Here is an 8,826-nt window from a genome sequence, read left to right on the forward strand (position 1 = left end):
ACATGGGAAATTGCTTGAATGGTAATTATTAACAATCCTCCAAAGCTGAATTAGGATTGGAACAAAATCCAAGCAGTTTCTATAACAATATGATGGATTTGTGGTACGGTATTATTTACATGATACTATATTTGGGCAGCACCAAATTTGGAGAAAAGCACTGTGCTCCAAAGACCATGAGCTATTCTTCTAAATGTAAGTATGTGGTACACACCCTTGAAGTGCTGTATGCGGTATCTCAGTCATATTTTAAACATTTGGAAAAAATATATTAGGATGTCATACCACAAAACAACAGCAGGTGGCGATAAAGCTACACAGATATTTTTTGGATCCCATTCTTTATTGATGGGAATTTAATTTTCCCATCAAGCAATGATAATCTGCAGGTCAATATTCACACTGCAGCTGGTATTGCCTGCATTTTGGCTGTTTCACTTTTTTTGTATCATTACGAAATGCCTTCTATCTACCTTACAAAAAAAAAAATACAAAGTTTAAAATTATTATATATTAACCATATCTCTCCTCCTGTCTCCTTTTTATAGATATCATATAGAGGTTGTAATTGGGGCAGGGATGGACACACTTACTCTCAATTGATGTTTGCATTTAGAGCAAAGGTTAATTTGTAAAGAGAATAAAACCTAAAGCCCGAGGGCTGGATTCACACCAGATGTATTGACTGTATGCAGGAAAGTCACATCATGTGGAGACCTTGTAGCGGATAAGCAATGTAATAAAGGTGGGATAATTGTAGCTTTGACTTGAATTTGGAGTTAAGCATGATTAAAAGGGAACAAGAATCCATAGTGCTTATTTAAAAAAAGCAGCAGCAGGGTCCTGTCACTATGCAAGAAGGAAGATTGCTCATGTATGACAATATCCATTGGGATATAAATTATGTGTGTATATATATATATATATATATATATATATATATATATATATATATATATCATAAATTAATAAATTTACTGCCATTAATTGATAATTGACAAATGTTTTGTATTTAAAGGGTTCTTCCAGGTTTGCAATATTTCTAGCCATTCCTGATGGGGTTTACATCACATCTATGAGCTAAATGATGAAACACGTTCCCCTTGTGCATAAAGATAGCTCTTAGTTAGTAGATCTGCCCACTGGACTCCTAAGACTAGAATAAGAACACATAAAAAACAGCCCATATACCAGACATATTTTATGTATTTGCCTGAGTTGAGGTCATTACCAAATTATGATCTGGTAATCTTGCTGGGGTGGACCCAGTAGAACTAATCCCGACGGATTCGGAAAAAATGTGGAATTTAAAAAAGAATTTGTGTTGCTTGACACATACTTACATGCACCGAAGAGAAGAAGGTGAACTCTGGGGACCTCAGCGCAGCAGCGACACCTAGTGGACATCGGGCGCACAAACCTTAGTGAATCCCGGCAGAACCCGAATCCTCGTCAGACAATGCGCTGCGGGATCGCGACTGAACTGGGCAAATGTGTACTGCTGATGCAGCAGAACGGACACATCTCCAAAAAGACTTTCAGCACTGCAGACCATTGCTGCAGGGCAGATGATATTGTCCTACTCTGGAACATTGCACAGCCTATTACTACTGCTGTTCTGATATGATAAGAAGGAAATTTATTATATGGTAGTGCATGATGTGCCAGTGTGTATTATCATGTATCATCATGTTATATTGGTGGAGCAACTATGGCTTTAAGCCTCTTCACGCCAATAAGGTGGCCTTAATTGGCAAACTCTCCATAAGGAGAACTCTTACCTTCTGACCTTAGTCAATAGCCTCTCACACAGCCAAACCAGTTCCCTAAACTGTACTGAGGAGATACAACCAGGTCAAAACCACACTGGCTAAAGTTGGGAGTCTGTTCCTTCTGGAATAGATATACTGGTTTGGCTTAATCGCACATCATGTTATTAGACTTCTTGTAGGTCATACTTGGTGATAAGAGGGCTGCCTTTCATGGTAGCAAAAGGAGGCATTGTTTCCATTTACCACCTTGGAAAATGTATTTGCATACTTCCCAGTGTGTGTTATGAGCCTCTTGCCCACTACCCCTACATCAGGAGGCTCAAGTCCACTGCTCTTCACGGCCCACTTTATGCCCATGTGTGGAATGGCATGAAGGGGATATAATCACAATTCCTGCAGCAATTTAGGGCTTGTATAACTGAAAATTGGCAAGCAAGCCCTGATACATGTCCCCCATAGTGTCTATCCAAGTCACAAGATTGTCAGGTTGGAAGAAGTGTGTGTATGAAACGGGATCCGATGGATTTGGACAACGCGCGGGATTTAACATGTGAAATTGTGTCGCAATGCACTCACATACACCGGGAAGAAGAAGGTGAACACCGGTGGACCTCAACGGGGAAGCGACACATGCAGGATATCAGGCGCACAATCTTGGTCAATCACGCCGGACTTCATCCTTGTCGGACAGTCCGAATCGGATTGTATTAAGTTCATCCTCTCTCCTTCTATGTTTCATTTTTTTTTCATGAAAAGAAGCAAAGAGAAAGAAGACTGATAAGTGCCATGTAGTTTTATTTCCCTAAACTCTGCAATGATTTTGCATGTAACTATTGAGAATCATAGAATGCCGCTACCAAAACGGACAAGTTAATGGGATTCCCCACGGTTAAAATAAGTTTAATACTCTAAACAAAAAAAGGATTTTATAACAGAAGTGGCAGTGAACACTACTACTCCGCACCCCCATACGAGTTTCAGGAATGAGACACATCCCTACATCCCAGCAGAACAGTAGCTGTAATCACTGTAATCATAATTACAATATGGCAGGAGGGACTCCTTGCATCATTTATTACTATGCCCCAAGGAGTCCATCCTCTGCATTGTGTTCGTTCTTGCCTGATAGCAATATATATCAAAATTATCCTAAACCTTTTTCTCAGCTCAGAATCCATTTTCAACATTCGGTGACCAATTCCCTTTAATTGGATAAATTATAGGCTTTCTTTTTTGCCATTTAAAATGTTCTGCGCATAACTGCAAAATCGGAAAAATCTAAAACACATATCCCGAACCGCGAGATGAAGGTCGTAGTAAATGTCAGCTCTCTAAAGTGGACATGAGCCGCGATGACCTGAAATTGCGCAGTCAAATTGCTTGGTGACATCAAGAAGGGACCATCTCTGATAAGGTTCGCCAGGGAGAACATGCAGGGAATTGTTTGCCATTTTATCCATTTGGTGCCACCTTATTAGCGCCTGGTGTGTAATTTGGGAAGAAACTTACGTTTCGCAATTGTATTATTTGATTGTCTCCACGTGGAGTAACCAGGAGCAAAAGCGTAAGAAGGGAAATGTTATTCGCTTCAGGAAAATTAAGTCTTCACATCTGATAAACCTGTATCTTCACAGCGGAGAATTCCTCTGGCGTTCTGCCTGTCTATATCAATATGCTATCACTGAATAAAGAACACCGGATGACGTCTCCTACCGAGAGCAGCAATTCATCTTCTTAGCAGCTTCACTTAAAACGAATATGATGTACTGTATAATTATACGGAGTATCTCCAGCCCCACTTTAACTCACCAATGTCCTCTTGTCTTATGGAGAATCTATTTTAAATCAGGTTCCAGAGGAACGTCAAGTCAGTTCAGGACTGATGTCAACACCAGTTAATTTCCAGCCTCCCCTTTATGCCCAGGAGATTGCTGCTCACTAGTCGTACTAATGAACATGGAAGGGGATAGAGGGCGGCCATGATGTGCCCTGTACACTGCAATGGAGAAGAAGTTTCCTTCTATGTTTCTTCACGTTCTTAGTTTAAAAATAAGTCTGACTGTAGAAAGGTGAGGATATAGAGTAAACCATATGGTAATCAGCTCCGTCTGAATACTCCCAAGGCTGCGATGATAGAATCTGCATTCCCATTCAGGAGCAAATGAATAGCCCATTAGATTTAAAAGGAGTGTCACAAAAGTTGTGCACCAGGTTGTATGAAGTTTAAAGAGGTTGGTCACTTTTTAATAAATCTGTTCCATTAGAAATGTCTCTGCATGTGTTATTTTCAGCCTTTCCCTGTTCTCACCATGCTGCCCTCTACATAGATACACAACATCATGTTTCTCATTCCTCTCGCCCGTCCTCATGGCGTTACCCACTGTGCCTCTTTCTCTCACAGTCCTACCCACTGCCAGACACTTTTTATGCACTTTAAAAAAAAAGGTTTTAAAAATTATACAAATGAGCCAGAAGGCTACAGTTCTATCTATGGAGCCCGAAGATCCTCAGGCTCATTTGCATATTTTATAAAAACTTTTTTTTTTGTAAAAACAAGGGATTAGGAAGTTAAAAGAAGAATTGATCCTGCCAGAGGGGGCACACAGTGTGCTTGGCTTACAATCCTGGTAGTAGATGTCCTTTAAGACAGTAAAGACACATAGACAACTTATGTAAAAGAGTTGCCAATCCCTTTAAGCAACTTACCACCTATCTTACTGCTGGGACCCCACTTGTCCAACCATTGGTACCTCTACAATGACCAATGCAAATAACAAGAACCTCTAGATATCAGATCCAGGTGCTATGACCTCCCTGATCAACTCTTCCACTGCTGGGACCCCTGGATCACCTATCCAACTTCTGCATGAGACAAGCATCTTTATAGATGGCAATTGGAATTTCATTTGCTGCCTAATATTACAAATAATACAGCGAAATATGTAAGCAAATCATCTATATGCATCTTGTGCATCTCAGGAGATCCCATGTGCCAGTTTTCTGTAGCATTAAGCTTTGCATTTGGGATTCCTCTAACTTCAGGACTAATTTAAAGCGAACCCACATCTTTTTTACAGAAATGACACCCAGTGATGCTGCTCAGAATGGTCTATGCAGTTCTTGGAATCACTGAGTGAAATACTCAATAAAGGCAATTAGTCTTAGACATATTACACAGTAACAGGACTGCAGGACTCCTGCCTGTAGCTTGAATGTTCAAAAGCAAAAAAAAAAGCACATAGTTAGCGGAATTCAATTTCCAATGGTGCGGCTAATAAATTATAGTAAAACACTAAATTGTTTTTCGCGTTGCATTCAGTAATAATGTCTAGACTCCCATTGACTGATTTAAAGTAAAGTAAATATACATGTCTTATAAGACACCAGATTTCATTAAGGCTACATTCACACTGCCATATGGGGGACGTATATATGGCCGATATACGTCCCCCATAGACGGCAATGGGCGCACGGCGCCCTACGGGAGCGGTACGGTGCAGAACACGTGCGGCACCATACCGCTCCGTACCCCAGAAAAAGATAGGACATGTCCTATCTTTGTCCGTAGTATGGCGCCGTGCACCATAACTTCCTATGGAGAGGGGCGGGGGTGAGCTGCGCTCACCTCCTCCTCCTCTCCCCGTACACTGCCGTTGCCCACTACGGTACGATACGGGCGGGCAACGGCAGTGTGAATATAGCCTAAGGGACAGTTTTTCCACTGGGAAGGCGGTCACGTAACACACGTAATCACAGAAGACCAGAAATCATTTGCCGCAATTAGATTAGTAATATATTTATTTATTACTAGTGAAGTTGCCCTCCTCCCCCCACCTCGTTCAAATCTAACAAAATTGGTGTCAAACATTTGTGCTACGTTTGTGCAGCAGAAATTTTCATATGTGCCACTACAGTTTTTAAGATATTAATTGAAGTTTCCAGAGGTCATCAAAGGTCAACCAGCCCTCCCACATTATCCAAATCAAACAATTGACACCAATTTTGTTAGAATTGAACAAGGTGGGGGTCAGCTTCTCTCAGGTGTTCAAAAATTATCAGCAGTGAAAGTTGTAACAACAACTAGGAATGTTCCCTGTGATGTGCGGCTAGTTGACATATTCCCTGGCTCTGAACATGAATTATAATTCCACATAAGAATATACAGACAAGCAGTTTCTTAATTAGTAATGAGTGGACCTGTTAAAGTTCTTGAAAATTCTGTTCGGGTTTGGGGTCAGGTGCTGAATCCAAACCCAGGCCCCTACACCCAGCGGTAACACCTGTTAACATTTGAATCCCAGCGGAAAGTGGGCATCTCCCTTTTGGATGGAATCGTCCCTTCCCATGATGTCATCTGGAAGCAACAATCCTGTCGAAAATCCTCAGGTGTTGCTGGTTGAGGGGGGTGAGCCAAACCAGTGTCAGACTGAAGTTCGGTACGGGGACCCAACCCACTACGGGTAAGAGCTTTGTATAAATTTTAATATTTTCCCAGAATTCCCTAGTAGAGCATCAATGGCTATGACTCCACACACCTACACAGTGGCTTTAATTGTCAGTCTCTGTAAGGTTATCTTTTACTTCCCCACCATGACACCTCCAACACATCTAACAGAATGAGAGGAGGCCAGAAGTCGGCAGCACAATGTGTAAATTGTGGTCCCCCTTTCTGCAGAAACCCCTCCCCCATTCAGAAATGTATCTCTTTTTTAGGAACACTCCTTTAAGTTTGGCTGCTGGATTTTCACTGTGGCTTAGTCTGAGGTTGACACTGGTGTCAGAAAAAACTGTTAAAAAAAGCTGTTTTCATCTGCTTGTAAACATGTACAGTATCGCTTTCCATAAGTAAAGCTTTACGTTGGCCAAAATATGATACTAACAGATTTATCTACCTTTAGTATAGCTCAAACATGTGCAACACCCTCGCCGATGCAAGGCAGAGGAGTGGTTGCGAATACGTCCCACCATGTAGCTTGCAGCCTGTGTAGGGTCTAGTCAGCCCCACAGCATGTCACTACATCACACTACATAGTCCTTATAGGACACAGGGGAACACTGCAGTAGTAGATCCTGCCTGGCAAGGCAGGAGTTAACTGTTTTATGTGATGTCATATGTGTCAGCCAATCACAGGTGTTATAATTTGACTCTGTGAGCTGAGATGTAAGCTGAGATGTAATTGGAGGAGTAGCCACCACCTGACCAGGGGAAGTAACAGAACCCTGTCAGGAAACTTCCAGAAGAAGTGAGTTCTCTCTGAGAAGAGAGTGCAGTGTGAGGAGAGAGTTCACTCTCTCAGATTAGAGACTCAGAGGAGTCAGTGCAGCTAGCACACCAGACCAAGAAGCAGGTGAGCCTAGCCCCTGCCTGAAGAGTGGAACTAATAGCTAAGAGTTAGTGAGGAAAGGGGTTTCATCCTACCTTTAAGGGTGATACCTGAAGCAACCCAGGACAAGCTGAAGCATCCTTCCAGGACACAGCTACCTCCCAGCCTGCCCTCTGCATCCAGGCTGGTGATCTACATCCTGTGGCTCCCTCCAACTGCATCTCAGCATTCCACTACTCTGTTAAAGGCACGTTGCTGCGGTTCCTGTTGGTTCCAATAAAGATCTGTAAGTTGTTTTTGTTCAACCTCTGCCTCCATCTGGTCTGCTACTACGGCTGCCATCATCACAGGCACCCTGTCCACTACACAGAGACTCATACTCTAGACACCAAAGGGTTGCCCCACGGAGATCCGCTATAGCAGCCTCTCCCTCATCATTTCTTGCCAACACCACCCTGCTGGAGACCTGCCAGGCTGTAGGACAGCCCTCCGGTTCCCCATACCATGCACCGTGACACTAGCAGGCCTAGGCCGCAACCGCCAGCCACTCAGGTACTGCGAGCCCCGGCTGACTCCAGGCCCCGAGAAAAGGCTAGGCCCCGGTGGGGGATGTTGCACATGGTTTTACATTCCCATCAAATCAATTCAGTACCATTTTTGCAAAACAAAATATCGGTGGCTCTACAAATACACATTTCGCTTTGATTTTTTTTGTTAATGAACATGACAAAGACATGTTGGGGCTCATTTACTAAGGGCTTTGCGCTGCACTTTTGTCGGACTATGCACGTTTTTGCACAGGTATTTAAAAAGTGAGTGCGCTGCGATGGTGTGGCACGCGACCCTTTTGTGGCGCAGCTGCGCTGGCCTCCATGCGACACAAACTAGGGGACATGCCATCGGACGGTCCGACTGATTCAGACCCAGCAACGTATTTAACTTGCAAATTGTGTTGCACGCCCTATGTTAAAGGTGCACCACAAAAAAGATGGTGAATTCTGTTAGACCAGTGCAGGGAAGCGACACATTCATGATTTCTGGTGCACAATCTTAGTGCAGTTTTCCATTTTCTAAGTAAATGTGTCTCATTGTCTCAACACACATATCTGGGCATCTCTGGAGCTAATAGGGGTTGGCCACTTCTTCAATAAATCTCTTCCATTAGACAAGTCTCTGCCTTTGTTTTTTCCTCCTTTGAGAGCTTCAGCGTTTCCCTGTTCCCACCACACTTCCCTTTGCATATTAGTGATGTGTTGTTTGCGAATGAGTCGGCTCTTGTTAGTGAACAACATGACCCGTCTTCCCTCAGAGAGCTGATGGCTCACTTAACCCCCCCCCCCAACTGGCTCACCACGCCCCCTTTAACCCGATACAATCAGGTTAAAAGTGGAGTTGATTGGGAGATTGACTGGGCTGCGGCTCCCTATTATATATGGAATAGGGAGCCGATCAGGAGCCAGAAGAGCTGGCTCTTCTTAGTGAGCAGAAGCCTAATGAGCCAGCTAACTAAGAAGCACTGGAACTCCCATCACTACTGCAAGTATACACAACTTCCTGTTCAATTGTTCGGTCCATCCTAATGGTGTCAACCACTGTTCCTCTCTCCTCAAAGTCCATTCTCACTGAGACACAAACGAAGAAGGGAGGGGGAGCAGGATGAGTCATAACTTCCTGCTGCTGCTCCTCCTATTCATCAGAGTGCAAACATGTAAACAAAGATCCATGGAGAG

Source organism: Engystomops pustulosus, chromosome 2, assembly GCF_040894005.1.
Source record: "Engystomops pustulosus chromosome 2, aEngPut4.maternal, whole genome shotgun sequence".
NCBI lineage: Eukaryota > Metazoa > Chordata > Amphibia > Anura > Leptodactylidae > Engystomops > Engystomops pustulosus.